General features: G+C 37.3%; 1 long non-coding RNA gene across 1 annotated transcript; it reads right to left on the reverse strand.

The window, feature by feature from the left end:
• Positions 1-3,053: 3,053 nt before the first annotated feature.
• On the reverse strand, positions 3,054-24,424 carry LOC149802233 (uncharacterized). Its single transcript, XR_016420510.1, has 3 exons — positions 24,154-24,424; positions 19,553-19,696; positions 3,054-3,553 (listed from the first exon to the last, which is right to left on the reverse strand). It is a non-coding gene; the product is annotated as an uncharacterized LOC149802233 (long non-coding RNA).
• Between the last annotated feature and the right edge of the window lie 1,284 nt (positions 24,425-25,708).

Consider the following 25,708-nt stretch of genomic DNA (forward strand, 5'->3'; position numbering starts at 1 on the left):
GGTGAGAGACACTAAAAGCACGGTATGTACGGGTATTCTACCCTTACCAATACTCACTCTTCTGTAGATTTAAGGCAAGTTGTTTTCTAACTGACACACTGGTCTTTGGATCTTGTCAAGGAGTGAACGTTCTCCAATTTTGTTCTTCAGACATAGTGGTAAGTGTTACATTTGTATTTTATTTGATATGTGAAGCATATTTAGTTTTTAATGTTGTATCTTGAAATGATGCCTTTACTTCTACGCGGATCTGAAACGTTGTGAACTTTTGAATTGTTACAAATTGCTATTAGGGGTTTAATTTAGTAGCATGTATCTATAGATTTTAATTCCCTGCCTGTTCGTATGACCAGTTTGGTTTTATTTTAGCTGTCTGTACCTGTCGGTACCTGTCTGTACGTATGTCTATACGTGTGTCTGTGCGCATGGTGGATCCATGGAGGGTGGGTGTAGCCAAAACAAGTGGGCTTACCCAATTTAGGAGAACTGTGTGCTGTCTGTGCGTATGTGTGTGCGGGTATATCTGGCTGTCTGTCTGGCCGCCTGTGTGTCCATATGGATATGGAAGATGATGTAACCATCAAGGCCATACAAAGGCGAAACCGTTAATTTGTAGACTTGTGCGCATGGTGAATCCATTAAGGGTGTGTGCGGCCAATACAAGTGTGGGCTAACCCAAGAATTAGGGAGAACTGCATGGTTTGTCAGTGGACACATTTGGAATATTTTACAAATATTTGAGATCATACGGCTGTACAAATGACCGAGTCATATGTTTGTTTCAATTCATTGTTGTTTCAATTGAGTACAATTGGGTCGTTTTGATTACACGAGATTATTGAATCTTATTTATTTGAATCATATTTTCATTCCATGAGTGCGGGAGGTCGTGGGTTCGATCCTTGGCCGAGTCATACCACAGACTTCCAAAATGGTACTAACAGCTGCCTCGCTTGGCGCTCAGCATTAAGAGGTTAGTGTTTGGACTGGTCGGCCTGGTGTCAGGATCATGTGAGTAGGTGGGACATCGTGCCCCTGTGCTAGACATCACTATAAATAGCCACACTGCAGTCATCGTAGCGATATGACTGAAAACGTGTTAAAAGCTACGTTAAAAATCCAAATTACACAAACACACACACACACACACATTCCATGAGATTATTGGAATCTTATTTTCATTCCATGAGATTACATAAGATTTTTTTAATGTTATAATCATTACGTGAGATTATACGAATCTTACCCGTCGTACATTTGAATATATGAAATCCTTTCTTGTTTTCCTGTTTGAGAACGTTTGGATAAAGTAATTGAATGAGACGTGTGTTTAGAGCGTGAAAGAATCAATATATATATATATATATATATATATATATATATATATATATATATATATATATATATATATATATATATATATATATATATATATATATATATATATATATATATATATATATATATATATATATAAATTCATATCATAAACTTCCATCTTTCATCACATTGTGTTGTGTTGTAATTTGATCCAAGCAGCATATATTCAGGTTTATCCTGTTAAACCCATAGCAAGGCCAGATTTCTTGTATAAACGTGTAATATGCATGAAATGACTGATACGGTATAAACTGACGTCTGATCGGAATGGTTTTGTTTGAATTTCAAGGATAGAACATCAACCTCTAACTCTTGCATATTTTAGGCCAGACGACACCTGCATGTCTTTAGACAAACTCAGGATTTGTATAAATATAAAAATTTCTTTACCCTATATTTATGTCAAACTTGCCATGCTGTTATAGGAAAAAGATACTGCTATAATTTTTTTCTTCTCATGTCGGTAATTTAGTTTCGAATATACGTAAGCTTTTTGATCGACTCCAAAAAGTATAGAAATGACCAACAGGCTCCAATGGATCCGTCGTCTTTGATATTTTAATTGCATTCAAGTGCGCTTAGCATAAAAGTAATTATTGTAACAGTATAAACACATCTTCTGACCCTCTATCTGACTTCCACGAATATGTGGTATTTTACATGTTGTCGATGGCAGGAGGATGAATGCAGAAAGAGTGGAAAACGAGGTTTACACAGACGTGCAATGTTGTTTTATTTTTTGTTGTTTTTTTTTGTTTAACACCATTATTCAGAACTCAGTAGGCTATACATGATACATGGCGGCCAATACCACTGGTGCATGAAGAACCATGGAAAACCCTGGTTAGAACACAAGCAATTGGAGGTGCAATGGCATTGATCGGTAAAGGGAGCGTCTTAGACCCCCCCCCCCCGGCCCTAAGTCGTTTAAAGACCCAAGCTCAGCGCTAATAACAGAATAAATACTTAGCACTCTTCTATCTATCGCGAATTAATCACGTTCATATCATCCATACTTAATTACAACCGATATTTTTAAAATATTCAAATACCATTTGAGCAATACATTGATTAACATCACTAAAATAACCTTGAGAAAATAAAAACCTTGACAACGGCATCTGTATCTTGTTTATAAAAAAGCAGTACAAACATAATTCAAAAGAAGTCTTTTTTCACGATTAATTCAAAATATTTAGGCCAAATTGAATGTCAAAGTAAATGTGATGGTGTGTTTCACCATTTCATTTCTTGCAAATCAAACAGGCAAAGTGTTGCTAATTTTTATGTAGTACCTGAGATTTACACCAGCTGTTACAGGGTTTAATACCCAAAGAGTCTTTGGGAATCAGAACGTTCTGTTGTGTATTTGATACCATCCGTCATCTCCAAATTTCATTGTTTCCATCTACTCAAAGAACTGTTCCTCACGGCCTAAGAAACAAACTAGGCGTAATTCCCTCGTTAATGCAGATTAAAGCTCCCATTCCATGTCGTAATTCTGGATAATTTGCCTCGAAATACTTAATGATTTAGCAACCTTCTGAGGAGAATTGATTTGTTTGCCAAACCTACATTCCAAATACTATCTTACTGGTAAAAAAAATATCAAATTATTCATGAGAGGCTGAAATTCAAGTGCAGAAGTTCAGAATTTCTTTATTGACTACTATTTTTTCAGACCACGTGGACAGTCACGCTAGACCTAAAAGTTAGGTTGACTCTCGTCATTGTCAAGATCATTGTGTCGCCTATTCCACTCGTCCATTATGTAACAAGGTTAAGGCACAATTTTACGCTCATTTATATATTTTTTCACATATTTAATACACTCGGCTATTTGCATTGGAATAACGAAGCATTAGGTACCGCGTGCAACACATTAAATTATGTAAATATTCTCTATACTTTCGTAAATGGGCTCTTGGCGCACACGCTCTATGTTTATGAACTGTTCAATAATTGATAAAAAGTACAATTCAGCTGAAAGGCAGTTTTAATTGTTATCAAAACCTATCATGGACAATGGCATTTTTATTGTTTTTATATTACATCATGGACAATATATTTTTAATTTTTATCAAAACTATCCTCGACAATGATGTTTAGTGTCTGATACATCAGTGATAGTTCGTAACTCGCCTTTTTGCATTCTTCTGGCGGAGTAATTTTTCTGTGTACTTCATTATCTGGAAATAAAACAAATGTTTAAAATGCATGTGCGGACGAAGACAGAAAAGAGTTAACGCGATTGTAAAGACTTGGGTATTATTATAAATGCGGTTAAATATCTCCTTCTAGGATTGTCATATTCGCTGTATCGTGCACACAGTTTGCTGATATGCTTGAGTATTTGACGCTGAATTTGAAGCAGATATTAATTTGTATATTCTGTTATACTTGATATAAAAACCAGAAATGACAGTCCTGTGTCTGACACCTAATTCTGACTTCTTTGTTTCTGTCAAGCAAACTTATCGTTCAGTGGGTTTTTTAATGTTTAAACCGTGACTTTATGACCGAGTGTTCCTTTACGACCAATAAGCCAACTTATGTATCACGTCATGACTGATTTTCAAAAGAGCGAGAAACTGAGAGGGTTTCAGGGTTTATACCATCTCCATATCTATAATCAGGGATACAGGAAGGAAGAAGATACCCGAACTATTTTTGGTGTAAGTATGGGAACCTTTTTCCTTGCAACAATCTGTTTACTTCAATTTTGGAGAATCAGTAAACGTGTTCATCATACACGAAATTCATGGCTGTTATTTGAGGTATGTAAGTTTTTCCACCGTATCCTGGAATTTCCAATGCTTGTTTTGGACACCTAATCTGTTAAGAATGTTCGTCATACTGACGTGCAGTAACTCACGGTGGACACATGTTGTTAATGAAGTCATGTATTATCTCAAACTTCAGCAGGTTATTTATACAAACATGAAGCCAAAATATAGTAAATGTTTAAGCCAATAAGATTTACGATAAAAAAAATTTTTTATTTGCCTTCAGTAATGAATTTACGCCCATTGATTGACTATTTCTCAAACTCCCAAATGTTCTTTTTCACCTCCTAAATTCTGCAGATTGATGGTCCAGGAATCCTAGTGTCAAAGGCCATGGGGGAGCTCTGTTTACAAGCGTTGCCCGTTTTCACGCACTCAAGTTTAAAATGAACGTATTCTCGCATAAAATTAACGATGCATGTATGAAACATTTGCTTTACCAAAGTGTTCTGTATACCAATATTTTGTTCGTTTGTAATAATACCTTCCCATAGTCCTACAATGTAAGACATAGCACATGTTGTTTCTGTTTTAGTGCTATGTCTTCCTATCCAAATAACGGGCTTGTATAGCGTGTTCCGATGTCGGTTGACATCGGAACAAGTACTTAAAGTTTCAGGAAGATCTCACACATTTGGCAGCCTATATCGATATTCTTTCACTAATTTATATGTAATAAATATACTTACTGTGCTGTCTTTATCACGGCGGAATGAAAATGACACTAGCAAATGGACGCATTTTCATGTTCTGTTGACATACATTTGAATTTGTTGCAATGCGACGGTAGTCGAGGTATGCCGAAGTATGTTTAAGTATGTTCATGTGAGGGATATGTTTCTGGAATAAAACGGAACGTTGCTTCCAGTTCCAATAAGCATAATATATTTTTATTCCTTTCGTTAAAGAATAGTATTTCAACTTAACTCGATTTTGGCATTCCCGGCTTCCATCGCTTTCCAGCCAGCTGAAATGTAGGCCAACGAAATTTGAAAACGGGTCAATATCTTTTGTAAGAATTTGAATTTATTACAGAAAAGACATCAGTGTAAGTAAAGTCTCACAAAAACATTATAACTTTACTTTGTAGAAAAGCGACGATCTTGGTTGCCAGTTTGTGTGATATTTCTGAAAACTTGACTTTCTTTACTGTTAGTCGACATCAAAACACGCTACACAGCGCCGTTAGTTAGACTGTAAGACCCAGCCCCCCCCCCCCCCCCACAACAAAACTATCGAGTGATGTGTCTTACGTTGTAGGACTATACCTTCCCTTTCACATAAATTCATGGAAGAACTAATTGCTGTGAGCCTTTTTATAGATTCTTCTTTATAAGCAGATCGATCCAGTCTCATTTCTTTGTCTTAACAAACAAGTAAACACGTTGGCATTTGGTTTCCAGTACACATAACTTTCATTGATACTAGATTAATTTATTTTTCTGCGTCGTAATACAGCTGTAATTTGATCTAACTGTCTGTGCTCTGACTGAAGAGACTATGTGCACATTAGCTTATTTAGTTCCTTAACACCTAACACAACGGTAGTTTTTCATGTCACAAATCATGTTCGCTGACATCCTAATCTCCTATTAAAGGGTAATTTTGATGAGTAAATACTCTTCTACCATCCTCCAATAATTTCAGGTTGACGTAAAATAGGACATAAATAATACTCTGTGAATGGTAAACATATATTTAATTCTTTTGTTTAATACCAAAAGGCTATTTTCATTTGTTTTTTTGCGGATCTAAATGATTGAATACTGTATCTACTTTGTAGAGATTTCAAGAATTTCAATTTCAACTGAAATTATAAAGGATACGCTATTTTCTTAAGCTGTTTCTTTGTGCGTGTCTAAAAAAAAATAATGCATACCTTTGTCTCGCTAATTTTGGGAATGATTAAGAACTGTACTTTTGAGGATGGACTTTGACATGAATAATACCGCAGCGATTGCAAGAACATGTTCTGGGATTGTACTTTTTAAAAAATGACAATGTTGATGTTATTTAGGATGTTTTGTATAATATGTATTATAACTAACAAGAGATCCTGGTGCTGTTTTTTGATACAAACCCTATGTAAAAATATAGAATTAGGTTATAAGGGAAAGTTCTTCGTAAAAGTACAATTTTAAAAATTAATATTGTGTGCTAGTTATATTACACGGTCGTTGCCATATGGCTGATATAGAAACTGAAGGAGTTACCTATTACCATGCAATGCCAGGTTTTAAGTCATAATAAATGGAAAATATACAAGATTTTCTCTTCTGGAATGTAAAATACCGTACACTTATGCAAAGGCTATAATTACACGTAGTATGTACGTCATAAATAACCCCGTTAGTTTAGCGTTCTTGCTACTGGTCAGTTCGGCTGTATTGACGTAAATACGTAAAAATATTCACCGATTCCTAATTTGGTAACGAAGTACCCGTATTCGATGAACTAATTCTGGCAAAGGCTAAATAAAACAACACTCGGGCATTCAGTGCCACATGACCTCGGGTCCAATATTTTTCGATACTCGGTTAAAATATATACTTGTATAGAAATAAATTATAATTAGACTGAATAATTCATTACTTAGTTGGCATTGCATTTAAGTTCTGAATATGTTATATCCAATGTAAGGATTGGCTTTATTAAAATAGATTAGGAACCTTTTATTCATTAGTGTTTGATCGCATATATTCGTAAGTTGCTTTCATCACTACAGTGACGCTATGTGATGTTCTTTGATACAACTGTTTCTTGAACCTAATGAAATAATGCTGGTGTTTCAGTCTAAATGATCTTTTAATTGTGAGCTGAACTCAGCGTACAGTATGATTTCATTAATCCGCTTCTACGAGTACGAATTTTTAAGACGGTCAATTATATCAAAATGTTGTTCTTTGGCACATGCTGATCGACTAACATAGCGTTTCTTATTGCTGTATATGTACTCAAACGGAAAATGTGGATTATGGGACTGACAAATGCGACAAATTTAAGAAATTATATTTCTCAATACGCGGCTTCAACTGAACTTGCATTTTAAAGAATGAAAAACATTCATAGACCATTACTCTTGTGGCCATAGGAGTTAAACGTCATTTTTCAATACATGATGATAAAGCCAGCATATTTGATGGAGGAAGAACCCGAAAAATGTCGGGAAGAACGAGCAAATCACGGGAATACACTGACACGGTTTCTCACATGCCCACGTTGTTCGAACTGAGAATCGAACCCACACGGAAGCAAGTGAGATGTCAATGATCTGTAAAGGCAAATACTTGGACCACTCTGTAACCAGGAGCTCCTGACAAGTATCTTTAATAAATCACCCTTGACTTGTAAATAATTTCTGTAAAATTACTGTCCTCATATTAATGAGCCTGAGGACAAAAGAAGAAAATAAAAAGAACAGACTAAATAAATAACAAAAAGAACAGACTAAATAAATAACAAAAATAACAGACTAAATAAATCTCGGGTTGCACGACCAAGACAGAAAAAGCATTCAATCACTGATGGAACAGTTTTGTTTTTCGCAGAATACGACATACATGTTTGCCTGATTTATTCCAGTATTTAGTACAAGCAAGTCAATGCGGCATCTTGTTCAGCTAATCACAGGGTTTGTGTTCTACTTATTAGCCATCATTCATAATCTGTGATGTTTTCTCGAGTTTTCAGCGACTACTAGAGAAGTAAAATATCGAAATTGGTTGAAATTCCTTGATTCCTAAAAGAGTGTATTGGTTAACAAAACTGATATATTCCTTAAGAAACTAGCACAGCGACTTCCCTTTATGTCTGCGCCTGCTATTAACAATGTCTTTATATAAGTATCTATTCATATACTTATAAAATCGTGTTGCTCCGGCCACCTCATATGAACGCTCGTGCTCATTCGGTGTATGTGCCTGTGCTTGTAGGTGGATGTGTAAGTCTATTTTCTTACAGTTAAATGTTGCCGGGCCTATTTCCACACTTCCTATATTTCCTCCTATTTCCACTCTAAAACATTTAGAGGTAATATACCCCAAAAAAATCGAAATTAAGAGAAATCTTGTCTTTAAGACGGCAACTAAAGATTATGTTCAATTCAAAACCCACATTTAAGCCATCCGTGAAATAAACGTTTTAATATATTTATTTAATATTTTGTTCTCCCTTCTGTATAAAAGTGATGAGAGAACTTTGTCTTCATGTAAAACAACTCATGTATTCTACACTATATCTGAAATTAAAATCGTAATATTTTGTATCAATTAGAATAAAACAAGCACACCGAATCAGTGCCATATTAATGGTATTTTGTTGAAATCCGAATTCTGCGTACGTACGTCACTACTTTATGTGCACTAGGAAACAGTTTTGGGACGAGCTACTGATAATGATCCTCCAAAAAGAGCCTGATATGAATTAAGTCTTACTGTAAATGAAAGCAAAAATGTTACCAATGATTAGAATACACCACGACTTTGTTTTCGAATTTCAGATTACATGTTCTGTGTCATACATTTTGGCACATAAATGTTGAATAACAAAGTAATCATTATACGTATCATCATCACTAATTAATAATTTAGAGCATTCTGCGTCGTAATTATAATAATGCAATGTACGAAACATGGCATGATGGCATGACGACAGAGAAAGTAGCAGACACATTAATCTGTAGGTCATCCCATGTTTTTTGTTTTCCTTATTACGATGGCCATTGGCTGCATAAGTGTCCTTCAAGTGTAGGTAACTACGCAGTTACCTATATGATAATGCAATATATTTCGCAGCGCCAAAACTACTAGATAAACTATGCTTCCCAATATTATATGACAGCGGCATTCGTATCGCCTGCATACAATTTGAAATTGTAGTAGTATGATAATAAAAGTTTTGAATATAAGGTATTGATATGGCTCACAGCCTGCCACCTCCACCTCATGACTTTGTCCTGGTGAGAACTCCCCTCAGCTTGTGAAGTTACCACGAGGCACGCCAAGCGAGAAGAAAGTCGTGTAGGTTTAGAAGACCTCGATCAGATGCCAAACTGCTTCTCGCGTTTCTGAGATAACTACAAAACCACCACAGGCGTTATATGCACGTAAACAAACACATACCCGATTATTTATTATGACCATGATTTGCATAAATGCTCGCATGATGAATAAACCGACCGGTTACATTATATCTGTTCACTGACCAGTCCGTGGACTACCTGTGATTAACTATTTGAACACCGACCGGTCACGCTATGTTTGGTACACTGACCCGTCGGCCAGTTGGCACAACCTAATCGTAAACTAACCATTTTACGAGTTGCCTTATCCAGTCAGTTCTTCCTCGATTTCTTGTCATAAAATCCCCTCAATTCTTCTTTCAATCTTTATCCTCCCTTTGACCATTGCTGTACCATAAATGGTACGTGATTTTTGCAGTAAAGCGTCCGCCTACTGTGTTGTGAGATTTTGCAATATCATCTAATATTTTTTTATTCAACTCTTAAATTTCATCTAACGTAACATTGAATCCATTCATTATTTTCAGAGGACTCTCAGTAATATGAGTTGGATTTTTTTGTCGATATCAGACGCTGTTATTAACCTAATACTATCAATTATTGGCTGCATATGCTTGCATAGCCAGCTGGGCAGTATTTGAGAGTATTCAATATTTGATATAATCTAGTTGGCTCATTCCATATATTTCTTGTACTTCTTTTTCAGAAATATAACAATGCAGGCATTGTATTACAACAATAATGTGTGGCAGAAGGCACTCTTTTTTTCTTTGCAGTTATGTACTTTGTCGTTTTAAAATGAAATTATTTAGTTTGGGAAGCGGAGCTTTCCACACACACAGTAATAGTCGACTTTGCGCTCGAAGACGTATGTGGTTTTTCCATTTCAAAAATCATCATTTCGAACTCCGCAAGGTAATCGTTTTATCTTCGATAGACATCAGGTGATACTCCTTTGTGCCGCCTCTAGAAGTTCTAAATAAAGACCAGTGCCGCTAATCTCACCGGTTACAACTGATATAACGTCAATAGCAAGTCCGACTGGTATGCCTATGCTAGTTACGAACCTCCGACCAAACATTTTTTCCTTGTCCTATTGCGATGCAATCATAGAAATCTCTTCTTGGGGAATATTCATTACCTCCGGCGATGGTGCAGTCTGAGGACTTAGCGCCACGTTTATCTCATTGTAGATGGATTACGACCTTGCTGTGTATCTTCAACAGTTTTTGTCCCCCCACCAATAATAAAAAAAAAATGTTACACAGAGAAGTGTCTTTGGTGAATGTCAGTTGAGGTCCTTCTTTTCCTAGCAGAGTCAATGTCGATGGTTCGATATCTATCTTTAACGGGAATTTTACCGCTGTTGGTTTCTCGGTTAATTCCACTGTATCCTTCTGAAAACAATTCCTGAGTAGTCAACTGGGCATTTTCTCGTGCTAATGCAATTAATCGAATCTGACTTCGTATTGGTATTCTAACACGAGGGTGGTCACAGCGGTCGATTTTTATTTGACTCGCTTGTAGATTATATTTCATTGCATGTAATAAAGTATTCACGCAGATATGCATAAACAAGCGGAACTTAATTGTCATCAATGGTGTTATCGCCTATCACCCAATATACCACCCCATCGTTATTGCTTTCAGAATCCATCGAGTATACGTGATAGCAAACCTTAAACATCAAAGACTGTTTAATATCCCGATAGATATATGTGGAATGCTTCAAACTGAATATCATCTCTAGCAACCAAAGATATTTGTCCCTTCTTAGCTGATCATCATTTATTGGTATCCTGTAAATGAAACTACTATGCGTGGTGGTGATGGTGTGGCTGTTAGCATCGCAGCATCAGTATTGTTGATATATGACATATGTTTGGGTGGAGATCATGAACACTACAGAGTCGCTGATTCCCCATTTCTCAGTTTATTTCGTCCAGGGCTTTTGCTATGGAATATTTCGGCTTCAAACAACATCTTTAATGTCCATGTTGATTGTTTGCAATTTTCCACTTTGATCTTGGAAAATCGCAAGCTCGCACGGGCCGACGTCAACAGTAACACTGCTGGTAACTTTGAATCAGATCCGCTTTAGTGGCACACCTAATCTTTTCAGTGTGGGTGTCGTGTCGGTTTGCCATGACTTCGCGCCTGTAAATGACAGCGGGGAGTTTCTATACTATCAAACGTAGCTCCTAAATGACAATGTAAAATCAATAAGTGTTTACGGGGTTTGTGAACTCTCAAGTGCATCTAATGCTTCAAGAACAAGATGTCCTAATACAAGTGCCATAAGTGTGAAACGAAGGTTATTCAACCAGTAATCTTGCATGGAAGATACACATGTTCTATGTCATTAGTTGAGAGCAGAGTACCCGGGGAAAATTTGGGGCGAACAAAAAAAAATGTATAATTCTGAGAGGTTACGCTTGAAGAAATCCCGCTTTTGTAACTACTGCATATGACATAACCGGTCAAATTAACACGAATGGTTCAGATAATCCTAAGAATGTCTGTCGCAATATTATATTATTTGCGTGAGATTCGTTTATCTACGGAATCCAGAATTATTGTCAACGGTGTCGGTGCAATGCCACCTCATACTGCGAAGATTTAATCGATATGGCAGAGAAGAGTATGGGCTTGTGTTAGAGTATGAAATTATGAGTCATTGTGGGTCGCCAACGAAATTTCTCGTCAGATGTTGTTATTGATGAATTTAATCATCTACGCATCCGTGGGAAGTCTAATAACATTCTAGGTTCTTTCTTCTTCGACCTTTCCCGAAAATTCGAGAGAGTTATTCACTTTGAAGCTCTCGAATGGATGCGATTGAATACTAGGCCAACTGCGATATATGCTCACCGATGATAATGCGATCTAAAGTGTGCGGGGTTGCCCCGCTGAGATTGTCGTCAGAGAGACTGCATGAAATTCTGGTTCCGTTCATGAGATTGTAATCACTGAGTTGATGCTCGGGGTTGTATTTACAAAGACACGCTGCATCGTTGCGTGGACTTCGCGTCACACGTGAATCGTCTCAGAACTCATCATCACTGGTATATAAAATCAGTAAAGTCTTCAGTGACTCAGTGCATTAAGAAGATAAACGTCCCTGCGTTCATGATGCTGTTGGTGAACAACAATTGACAAATTTATGCGGCCTCATTGATGACTTCTGACTTGTTTTTACTAGCGCGAACACGGCACCACGAACGTTTTTTACCCGTGCAAAAATTCATGGTGTGCGCTCGCACAATTAACAATATACATAATACCTTCACCTTTTCGGATCCGGTCTCACTAGTCGACACCTATTATTATTGATATTGTCGCGAAATTCCTTTCTGTCTTTCCCTAATATAGCAGGATTTCTTAACCTCTCCCGATATACCAATACAACCTAATTTGCAAGTGCTACCTTATCGCCTTATCGATACATTTCATATATGGTTCACTTGCTTAATATTTTGCGTAGCTGGGAAAAGAAGCAAGAAATTGTATGACACACTCCTCCTCGATCTGCTAGCTCATTAGATAATTTTAAGCTGTAAAATCATTGACTTACCCTCGGGAGGCGCTTTTGCCTCTTCAACCCTGGCCACCTCTGAGTGCTTAATTTGAACTGGAACCTTTTAAATGGATCGGGCTGTCCTAACAACGGGAACTAGTTATGCATTTGTTCCAATCATAGCGGATGTAGTTCCAGCCAGCTTTTAGACTTGTCTCGTGGGTTTCGCGCATGGGTTTTGTCACTGGTGAAAACGATTGTTCAAAACCTGCTGTGAGGTCTTCCCGTACGCAAACATATCTCTGACGCGTTCACGGACATCTCTCTTACCGCAAAGAGGTTTCCGTCAATCCGGTGATGATTTGCGGCGTCGGTCAGCATATTGTAATATGACGTCGATTGCAGTTTTCATTATTGTAAACATTTATGACGCTTTTAACTGGATTTGTTCAAAGCCGCACAATACTTGTGCAACCCATATATCAATTCAGTTGTGAGGAAGCTATGTGGAACCTGGTTGACATCCGCAGACTATTCAGAAACTCATCCCATGACTGGTCGGCAGAATACCGAACCCCGAAGAATGTTTAAGGGACCATGAGCGTCAACGACATGAAATACCACCAAAATGTTGCAGTTGTCCTGGGCCACTTTAGATACGTGTGAGTTTCACTGTATCACATAGGCCACGTCTGTTTGATTGTTTTGGCGTCGGAAAAATATTCTCGCGGAGATGTATTGGTATTCAAGCATTATATCTTAGTGCACAACATATTTATTTGCTCACGTGTTAAGGTCGTCAATCACAAAGGAATGGTGAGCGATGACGACCTGAAAATTCTTGAGTACTTCATAACAAGGCTTATCGTCAAAGAATGCAATCCGATACAGCCTATTGCACGTTATCTATTTAATGAACACATTTAGGAACAATCGAGTATTCCCGGATGCTGCAAGGCCAATGATTGGCACGCGAGCCGAGTTTGGAAACATGTCACCATGTTTTATTGGTCTGTTCTTTGCCTGTGTCGACGATCTGTATAACGATCTTAAATATCCTTTGTTGTATAACGCAATCGTTCATTGATATTGTATGTTATTATGTTGCTCATTGTTCCGAAAAAGGTCAATGCATAGTGTTCCAAAGTTTTCCTTAAAACGGCGTTGTTAGTGAGTTTTAAAAAAAAAACTCCTTTTCAAATTCTTTAGTAGTGTCTGTGAGCAGATCAATGTTCATCTTGATGAATGGAGACACTGAAGATAAATATTCGGTGCACTTTGTTGACATGCATTCCCAGACGTAAATATTGATGGAGGTTTCGTATGTGGACCACGTAAATTTTCTTCATTATTAGGTTTGGTGCCAGCCTAATACTCTCCGTATAATTTCTACCGGAATCAGTAACGTTCCACATTGGTATCATGACATCGCTTTTGGGCCAGTGGATGATCATTATGTGTGTTTTGCAGCTCGCCGTGACATTCCAGGTCAACTTTATAAAAGTATGTGATGTCGCTGTTATGATCCTACCCACCTATATCTGCAAATGTGAGATTGAACCATGTAAAATATCCGACAGGCATAGTCTGCATCATTGCATACAGATTGTTTACTTAATGTAACTGAGTTATGTCCGTCAATGACTGACATTTGCATGTTGACCGATCACGGCCAACAGTTCCATATCTATGTTTGTTTCTGACAAAAGTACATCCCATGCTATTCCTGGTGACGAGAAATAGTGAGCTGGGTCTAGCTTGTATATTCTCATGGCAGTATCACGGAAAGTTTCAAACATAACCAAACAAAGGCCAGACATCATTTCGCGTGCATGTAGTCAATCGCAAAAATACCTTCGTAAGACAACGACCAATGGAGTGCCTCGATCGGATACAACTGGGATTATAAATGCTTGTCCAAGTATATAATGCTTTAGTAGGGATAGATCCCTTTGCCCGAGCGCATGGCAAATGTCTATATTTTGCGCCACAGTATCTACGAGTAATTATAAAATGAGGTTAATAAGGAAGTTTGTTAACGAGTCCATGAATTGCAGCTGACCCAACCAAAACGTCATGCATTGTATCCATGTTGTTAGGATTACAGTTGTTAGCGCCTTTGATGCTGCTGAGATTCCTAGCATAACCAGGCGGCCATCATACCTACGCAGGTTACGAAACGCCACGGGAGGTTTTGATCTACCTGGTAAAATTCGGAACTGTTGATTGCATGCTCTGAGCGCGGTGTCTCTAGACCCACCAGTGATATCACAGTGATCGCGTACGTTGTCATCAGTCCCAAACGGACCATTACAGATCCAGAAATGACTGGACAAGGATAACTCTCTTGTGTTATCACGGGCTACAAGCCTCTCTGCTGACGAGGAGAACCTTTGTCGGATGCATTTCTCTGTAACATCGAGCGATTTAAAAAAAAAAACCACCTGAAAAGAGTCCTGGCCATAATTTAACATTAGTGGCTGAGTCACTCCATGACATCTATAATAATGTAACAAACCCCCAATGGAAATTGTTTAGAAACTGACGTCGTATATGACTGAATCTCTGGATTGGCGTCCACAGGAACGTTCGAAATTCACGTAGAAAGTATAGGGAAACCTCTTTTTTTTTCTTTGCACCGATGTAAAGTTTAGAATGTTTTTGCAAGGTTCTGGCATTGTTTTAAACACATAATGATACCACGCATCTGGACAATGTAACAACACAAATCCATATTAAATGCTTGCACATGTGTATGGCTTGTCCAGTCGCTGCTGAAGTTCTTTATTCCTAGCAAATACATAAACAAGGATATCAGGGTTGATTTGTAACGTTTGCAGGAAATTCGATCTTACCAAACTAAAGTTCACACAGGTATTGTTTATACTTTCGAGGTTCGATTGTGTTATTTTAAGCAGTCGGTAACGCAGACAAAATCTCAAGTTCGTAATATTGATTGTCTTTGTTTTTGACGTTGATCACTAGGCGTGGCAGAACGTACTTTAGTGTCTCAGTATCACAAAGGCTTCAAAGGGGAAATATGCTGTTAAACTTCCACGTATCTGCACAGTCATCCTAACCCTACTCTGATGTAATTTTTCAGCGTCTCAAGAATCTGTTTAAACGCTTCATCGATTTCCTCAGTAATGGTCGCGGTGGGTTTTGAACGATTTAAGATTACGCGATAACTATTATAAATCCACGGGCTTGTGGTTTCAAACACATCTCATTGTTACGGCTAAGCTTCATAATCAAATGCACACGAAAAACAATCTCCGTCTTAACTTTAGACGTGCGTGGGCGATCCTCGGAACTCATCTTCACGATAAGACTCTCAAAAATCTAAAGCTTCTTTACTTAGCTCGGATTCTTATCTTATAAAACTACTACGATGTTTATGTGAGTTTATGTAACTTAAACTCAGTGTCTTTGAAACGGCATACTTTCGCGGCAGCCTCCGTGATTATAACAGCTGAAGTACTACGGTGGCGCTCTTGTTCATCGCCAAGTACCTGTGCTAGTTCAGCCTGCTTGGTTCGTGGAGAAACCTTGATATTATACTGCGCTGCTATTTTGCAAAGTCGCTTCACAGACAAAAGTAGCGCCTCTAGAGAAGTTCTCACATTACAAGTATGTCATGTTTTTCATACTGCTTGCAATCAGTACTCCATGCTTTCTCGAGGATTGCTTCAACTGTTTCGCTGTCTGCATGTTGGACTATAAAGAAAACTCATGGTCATAACTAATTAATATTTGTGGTGTTGCTTTTAGTTTACCAGGATCATGAACTGCACTCGTTTCGATCCTAGGTATTTAATTCGTTGACTTTTCTATCGATGACTTTTTCGGGGTTTTCTACAATAATAGATCCCATAAGTCTTTGCACGATAATACTCGCGAACAGTTCCTTATGGTCTGGTTATACGAATTTATTTCGGTTCACATTTAATACACTGTCGGGCACCGAGATCATCACAAAACGTGAGCTAATGTTACTTGGAGTGTCTATAACTGCATGCTGTGCCGCATAATTTGCATTTTACAATATATAACTTTCTTGAATTAGTTAAATTTTCCAGTCTCCGCCTTTTTATCTCCTCCTGTACATACGGTGGTATCTGAATAATTAGGCGAGGCGGATAATCCAAATGATAGCTTAAAATATCATAGAGGGTTTGGAAAATAAACAGGTTTGTTAGTTTTGGATTCATCATTAAAAATTGTTACAAACCAGGATAGAATTTCTCTTAGGACGGTTTCAGTTCAAATGTCATATAACCTGGCATTTTGCCAACTCGAACACAGCCAGACATAGCACGTTTGTATCCTACAATATCAAAAGTGTTCCAGTAATTGTATATGTCATCTACGGTTTTCGCTCAATCAGACTTGGAAATAGCTCACATTATTTCTTCCATTGTTTGCGTTCGGAATACTCTGAAGGTTGGCTAGTGTGAATGCTATTGTCCTATTTTTATAAAAGGTATCTGTTATATTCATTCTCATCGCTATCTTCACTACTCATTTCAATGTCTTCACTGAATGGCAGTGACATGAAATTTTCTTACACAATATTATACAATGATTGTTCACGCTTTTTGTTAGTAGCTTCACCAAGTTTGCATTGTTATTGTCCCAAGGTAATTACCAGCTCGATTTATTTATCAAGATTCTCCAGATATTTAATTGGAAAATCATACAACAGCCTCTTTGAAAATCTGTACGACGCATTTAGGCAAAATAGTGTATGATCTTATCTTTGACGTTGCAAACACGCCATTGTTCAAGGAATGTGATTCCTGTATTAAATACGGTCATAATTTTTATCAAACTGCTACACGCCATTACCATTATAATTATTATTATCATCATTATAGATATATATAGACAGAGAGATAGATATAGAGACAGTTATCGATAGATAGATATAGATAGAGAGAGAGAGATATATAGAGATAGATATAGATAGATAGAAAGATAGAGATAGATATAGAGATAGATATAGATAGAGAGATAAATATAGAGATAGTTATCGATATATATATATATATATATATATATATATATATATATATATATATAGAGAGAGAGAGAGAGAGAGAGAGAGAGATACACACATATAGATATAGATATAGATACACACAGATAGATGTCGCACACACGATCCTCAGCTAATATTTACATACTTCGACTCATAGCTTATGCATTATTTTGGAATCTGAGTCGTTATACCTAAACAGTTTATAAGAAACGGTCATTATGTTAGAGTAACATGCACAACAAGACATATTAGGTAATTATTGGTACCATTTATAATGCCATTATAAGGTTATACATGACGCCATTTCAACAGAGAAACTGTCCTTATCTTAAGGAGATAGATAGAGAGAAAGAGGTGAACTTTTTTTATTAAAGAAATAAAATTAAACGGGAAAATTATGCATAATTTCAGCAAACTGTGAATATCAATCGATTATGTTATGCACATCAATAATAGTAAGTTTGTGGCTTACAATATTAGTTCGGTGTTATAATAGTTCCTTTTCCACTTGTACAAAATCTTCAAAAGCACTTCGAAAAAATGAAATACATGGCTCTAAGCTTGAGTGTATTCTTTATCAAACGCATGGACTGGAACCTTTATCGTCTGCTTTAGATAATCGTTAACGCATGGACTGGAACCTGTATCGTCTGCTTTAGATAATCGTTAACTGAATATAATCAAGACTGTCTGCAGTTGCGAGGCATGTTAACTTATGTGGATGCAAATGTTATCGTTTTAATCAAAGATCGTTTTCACATAGAAAAGCATGCAACAAAGGATGAAGGGTCCTTTATATTGCTCACTGAATGTGATAAATGGTAATTTGCAGGATAAATGGCATGTTCATTTTATATGTGTCTGTCTTAGTGCAGAAATGTCAATTAAGTTTCACAATCAAAAATGGTAATTATTTGCTGCAGGGCTATAGTTTTGGTAAGAACCATATTTCAGTTTAGTTTTTATTGCTGCAACTTTGATGGAGAATGAGTCAATGACGCACTGAGAGATAACCCTGTTAAATCAGTGTTTCATAGTTAATATTAATCTTTTGTTACGTATATCAATACTGCTTCAGATGGGCAGGCAGAGCCCTTGGTGGTTTTAACTGATACTATTATTTTGATCATCTGTATTCATAATATGACGGCACAAACAACCGGCATTAAGATCCCAGAATTTGTACAAAAATGAGAATGCCTTAGACAGATGAGAGAAGAACATTTTGAAAATCAAGGCCACTTCTTTTCCAGATTTCAGCTATCAAAAGTGAAACATGATCGGAAGATTTGTGGAGATTTTACCTATGAGACAAGGACAAAAGGAGTGTCGCAATCAATGGTTCCAGATTAGATTGATTTTATTTTATCAATTCTTATGTTATAAAAACTACAACAAGATCAGCAACAACAGCAACGACAACAACGACAACAACAACAACAACAACGACAACAACGAAAAACCCTTCTTTTGTGAGTGCTTGACGAGAACTTTATACACAAATCAATATCACGTTATTCAGTCGTTTATGGTAAAGTGTATGATATTTCAATGTTGAGTTTTAATCGAACGTCATGGGAATGAAATGATATCAATTGCTTTCTACACAGTCATACCACTCGTACTTCTATAAAAGTGCTTTATGACTGGATGAATTAAATAGATTTGTAACGGTACATTGTGTTAGCATGGATATTATTACAAATGTGAGATGTACCTTAGTCCCGTTCATACAACCTTGTCCATAATGGTATATTATCACCGTGAAATAGAAGATAAGAAGGTAACTAAAACGTTAAAATATATACCGAACCACATGGCTGACTTTCCAGAGGACACATTGAGTCACCTTGTGAGTACGTATTCACGGTCAGCTGCCTATACCAACGCTGGGATAGGAATGTTTCCACTGAGGAAAATAAAGTGCATTTGCACTTGACGTAGGTCAAAATCTAGAACAAAAGACATTGATCATTCTTTATAATTGATTGGCATGTCAGGGTCTAAAATCTTGACTAACGCTCATGTAAACGGACGCTAATGTAACGGCATGTCTGAAATCATCATATTGATCTATCTGAACTGCAATTGCCGCAGTTACCTGATGCTAATTTGTTTGTTATTAAATGTGTCATGAATGTTAAGATGAATACACATTTAAAATTACAGTCCGATGTGTTTTGGATGAATACACATTTAAAATTACAGTCCGATGTGTTTTGGATGAATACACATTGAAAGAATGACAGACCGATGTATTTTTGGATGAATACACATTGAAAGAATTACAGTCTGCTGTGTTTTGGATGAATACACATTGAAAGAATTACAGTCTGCTGTGTTTTGGATGAATACACATTGAAAGAATTACAGCCCGATGAGTTTTGGATGAATACACATTGAAAGAATTATAGTCCGATGTGTTTTGGATGAATACACGTTGAAAGAATTACGGTCCAATGTGTTTTGATGTAAATAATTAAAAGTAGTAAGCATCTATGATAATGTGGAAACAATAAACCTTCTTTTGCCAATGAGACTACAGATGGTCGATCTTAAACTTAGACCTGTGTGTGTGTGTGTGTGTGTGTGTGTCATTTGGATTTTTAACGTAGCTTTAAAAAAAGTTCAGTCATATCGCTACGATGTCTGCAGTGTGACAGTTTATAGTGATATCTTGCACTGGGGCATCATGCCGCAGACATGTAGCATGATGTCCCAACCAGTCACATTATCCTGACACCAGGCCGATCAGTCCTAACACTAACCTCTTAATGCTGAGCGTTTTTTGTAAGTCTTTGGTATGACTCGGCCGGGGATCGAACCCACGACCTCCCGCATCCGATGCGGACGCTCTAACCACTAGGCCACCGGAGCGGTAAACTTGAATCTGCATGTATGCGTAGGAATATGTGTTCATTGATCAACCTGAATCGATGAAGCTGCTTTTGGACAGCATTGTGAATGAGCTTATTAATCTGTCCGCCCGTCTGTCCTTTTTTCCAAGAGAACAATACTTTTCTATGTTTTACAAGAAAACTGCACTCTGTCATTCATACTTGTTACCTGTTCTCAATAACCAGAGTTAGGATCAGCAGGAAGGATGAAGGAAAAAATCTCTATACTTCTAAGATTGGACAATAGAATATTTGAGTAATTACTTTACTTCAGGGGTCTCAAACACGCGGACCGCCAAGCCATATCTTGTGGCCAGCAAAATGATTGGCGCCACAAGGTGTCATGAGAGATAAAAAGGTGGCTTGGCCGTTACTCAATAAAAAATGTCCTCATGCGGCCCTCTGGGTGGTTTGAGTTTGAGACCACTGCTCTACTTTGAGGATATCTAAAACTTTCTTTATCAATAAAACAAGAGAGTTTTGAATGTTTATATTTGGGCTGCTGAATCTTCACTTAGAATTAATAGTTGACAACCAAATGATAAAAATATGCTTAAAACTTATAATTTTAGGAATATAGTTTAAGATCTGTAATGAAACTGTGCTAATATCTTCGCATGCGTATGATAATGTTTATATAAATGCTGACCTTGGTTTTAGCGAGTCACAAAAGTCAGCAATTCTGAGTCAACGTGTATCTTTCGCATCCAGTCTCGTACAAATAAAACAATGCCGCGAGACAATAAAACAGAAAAGTGATCATCAAGTAAATTAGAATGTGGACATTTATAAGTGGTGCAGACAATGACAGGTACGGTATAAACATTTTTTTCCAAACCTTTTCGGGTTCAAAGTTGCTAATAGGTTTGCAAGAAGATGAGAATGGAAGGGCAGAGGAAGGTCCTAAGTTCAGCATTATATTAATTTCTTTAACAATAGGAAACTATCATTAACACATTTTGAATGGCTACGTGATTAAGAATTATACCGTTCTGACCTACTAACACACCACATTTAACTTTTACACTGCATAACTATGCAAAACGTAATGTTGAAATTGTAATTCTATTCCTATAAATACGACTGTGTGGATATGCATCGGTCAACATCCAGCTCAAGCATTTAGTATAAGAAGAGGAGGAAACTCGTCCTATTTCAGACAAAATTGTACAAAATACAATTTTCTATTTCAGACACAATTGTAGAAAATACAAGTTTCTATTTCAGACACAACTGTAGAAAATACAAGTTTCTATTTCGGACACAATTGTAGAAATTACAAGTTTTTATTTGTTTTACAAATTCTAGATCTGTATCTTAATGGATGCCGAAACTACCGCTTATAAGTCCAACTGCGAACAACAGAGATCCCGATCTGCCGTAGCATAATGCACCTGCAGGTCTGGGCCTGTGTAGTTTTTTTTTTTTTTAAAGAGTTATCAGTGGAACACACAACACAGAACCAGATCTGCATACGCATTATGCTACAGCACATCGCCTTCTCTGCTGTTTGCAGTTAGGCTCATCTTATAAGCGAGTACATACGGTAAGTTTCATGATTTCTTCAATGTTGAGAGAGAGAGAGAGAGAGAGAGAGAAAGGACATAGAATACCAGAAACATAAAAAATCTTCCAATCCCACCTGCAATATATACTTGCTATTAACTTTAAATTTCGACTGAGATATACAAGTTACAACATATTGTGCTAGAGCACAGTTTGGGGTGTTTTTAGTTTGAGTTTCCTCTTACCCTTGCCACCCCATTTTTGATATTTGGACATTGATGTTGGGATGTATGGTCAGTGTCCACTGCCATCGATAAGCTGGATTTCGCCGACACCATTTGGTGTCGGCATAGATATCAAAAATGGGGTGGAAAGGGTAAGAGGAAACTCGGAGTAGGGTGTTTTATGAAACAAAATAAAAACAATAGAGCGAAATGAGAGAGCGTTTATTTTATATCAGCTTTTTTCCATTAATTTTTTTCTCCATCTTTTATAGTGTAGTTATTATTTATAATGTATAATTTTGTATAGTATATCACAACAAAACGACTTCCTCACCAATAGCACGTGAACCTTTCGGTCATTACAGGCTTATGCTTGGGGAGGGGTTTTTACAGTCTCAGATTGTATGAAAGTTTCATCTTAATGGTGAGATTTTTTGTCATTCTAAAATTAAAAACAACTACGGAATGTTTTCTGAGCTGTTTGGGATTTCTGGAACTACCACAACTCTCGTTTGGATTTGTTAGATGTGGATTTCAAATGTAAACTTATTTATTATTACTTGAACCGGAAAATTACACAGAAAATACAAGTAGAAAGATTTGTTGTTGTTGTTGTAGTGTTTAACGCCATTTTTCAGCACACGATAGGCTATACATGGCGGCCAGTATTAATGGTGGAGGAAGAACCCGGGAGAACCCGGAAAGAACCACCGACCCACGAGAAGCTACTGGCAAGCTTTCTCACATACCGACATTGGCCGAATCCGAGACTCGAACCCACGCAGGCAGAGGTGAGATGGCAGTGATCCGTAACAGAGAGCGCTTTAGACCACTCGGCCACTCGGGGCCCCCAAGTAGAAAGAATTCGCGTGAACTAGAATTTTGGGCCTTTTTATTTATTTATATAGACATCCGATACAAAAAGGATGATTTTTCTTGCTTTGGGAAAGGTGACTCCATGACGATTGCTGTTGTTGTTGGGTTTAACGTCATTTTTCAGCACACGATAGGCTATGCATGGCGGCCAGTATTAATGGTGGAGGAAGAACCCGGGAAGAACCACCGACCCACGAGAAACTACTGGCAAGCTTTCTCACATACCCACATTGGCCGAATCCTAGACTAGAACCCACGCAGACAGAGGTGAGATGGCAGTGATCCGTAACGGAGAGCGCTTTAGATTACTCGGCCACTCGGGGCCCCACTCCATGAGATTTGGACCGGTTCTTTCCTCAAAATGCTCAAATACAATATAATACAAGTTTAATTTCATCCTTAGATGGTAAGGATGATGTCAGATTTTACGTAAGCTTTTTCTCCACAAACAGTAATGAACAAATAATGAAGAGAACCGTTAACTGACGAAAAATTGATTATTTTATTACTTGTGAATCTAATTAGTTATGTTTTCTCACTTTCTGGAAGTTTGCATTAGTGAGTAAATTGCAAATTTAACAATAATATTTTATGGTCAATGTGTGCTTCCTTCATTTATCTCATTTCTCAACCACTTTAATATTCCTTTGTCATTGCAATTTCCTTGACGTATTAATCATGCAAAATAGGTCAACTGGGTGCGAAAAAATGAATCTAAACCTCGGCTTACTTTAAGACCACGAGTGCATATACATATTCGTAGGCGTGCCCAACATGCAGTGACATTGGCTGAATGGACGAATCATGCCCAATATAGTAGGTGTATTTTTTTTCGAGCACTGACTAAACAAAATGTTAAAATCAAAAACGCTTTTCATTAAGAAAAAGATTGAGGCCATATGTTACCTTAAGACTTTCTTGTTCGATTATCTCAACACAGGAGCACTAGTGCGATCTCATAAACGTCCGTGATCGAAGGGAAGATCATATTTCTGGAAGGTGTAACAGCTTGCTTTTTTATGTTTACTCTCGGTACAAGGAAAATTGACTGACCGCATAAGCAGAATTAACATTTTTACCTTTCTTGCGTCTCGCAAAGTCAGGGTACGAAACACTTTCATATCATGAAGTTCTTTTGTTTCTTGTTTTTCCCCCACACAAATGAGATACAGCTAAGATTGAAATCAAATACCGAAAAAGAAATAATGTCATTCTCTCACTTCCTTGCAATACGTTTCACAAGCTTATCAAAGTCTGATACTGTGCACTAACTACTGCAATTTTATATATTTGAACTGAGAAGCATTGAGTATAATGTAAGGTGAATACTAGTAATTTCATTGTATATGTAACGGCCTACTCTTTAACTTTGCTGTAGGTTTGTATTGCTACACACTTATAATATGCTATTCCAATAGGCGATCAGGTTTTGAGAGTTCTACTAAAAGGTGGTGTGATAGATATTAAAATGTATATGGGCATATGATGTACCTTTAGAATAAGTAAATAATTACTGAAATGTGAAATATGTAAATTACTACAAATGCAAGAAGATACTTTTATCAGCACGCTTTTTCTCAGGTAAAAATAATGGACAAAACGTTTACTGACTACAATCGTCCCAAAAAAGAACTCCAATAGAGACGTGCAAAAGAAGTGTTGAGCTACGATAGGTCATTGGTCTATAGAAGTACCTAAGTCACAATTTCTTTCTTTTTATCGACACTAACGCGTTGCAAAGGAATGAATAAATGAACGCATAAGTTTAAAACTTCACCTTGACCTACCGCAAGGACGGACCAACCGCTAGTCAAATGATATTCACAGTCAAGTTAATCTGCGTCCAGACATCAAAAGCAGATTTACCCACCAGTCTAACATAAACAACTCCCACAGACGGTTGGAGCATCTCTACGCCCTGTTCGTAAGAAAATGTATTACATACCTGTAAGAGTAAACATTGTCAACATAACCAATAGTAGCTTACGAATACCATGACGTGGGGAGGGTGTGTCAAGACGCGGTAAATAAAGAGTGTGTCATGTGTCATTTTATACCATAAGGTGCGAGGGATGTCAAGACGTGATAAAAATAAGGTGTACGGGGGTGTCAAGAAGTGGTAAAAATAAGGAGGGTGTCAAGACGCAGTAAAATAAGGGGATGGGTGTTAGGACGTGGTAAAATAAGGGGATGGGTGTTAGGACGTGGTAAAAATAAAAGGGTAGAGAGTGTCAAGACGTGGCAAACGTAAGGTGGATGGGGTGTTGCTGAGACGTGATAAAATAAGGGGATGGGTGTTAGGACGTGGTAAAAATAAAAGGGTAGAGAGTGTCAAGACGTGGCAAACATAAGGTGGATGGGGTGTTGCTGATACGTGATAAAATAAGGGGAGGAGGAATTGACCAATCTAATAAACTGATAATACATTTACTTCAAACAAAGAATTGCATTTTTAATTCAA

The sequence above is a fragment of the Sinohyriopsis cumingii genome, chromosome 4 (genome assembly GCF_028554795.1).
Source record: "Sinohyriopsis cumingii isolate HCF-2022 chromosome 4, ASM2855479v2, whole genome shotgun sequence".
Taxonomy (NCBI): domain Eukaryota; kingdom Metazoa; phylum Mollusca; class Bivalvia; order Unionida; family Unionidae; genus Sinohyriopsis; species Sinohyriopsis cumingii.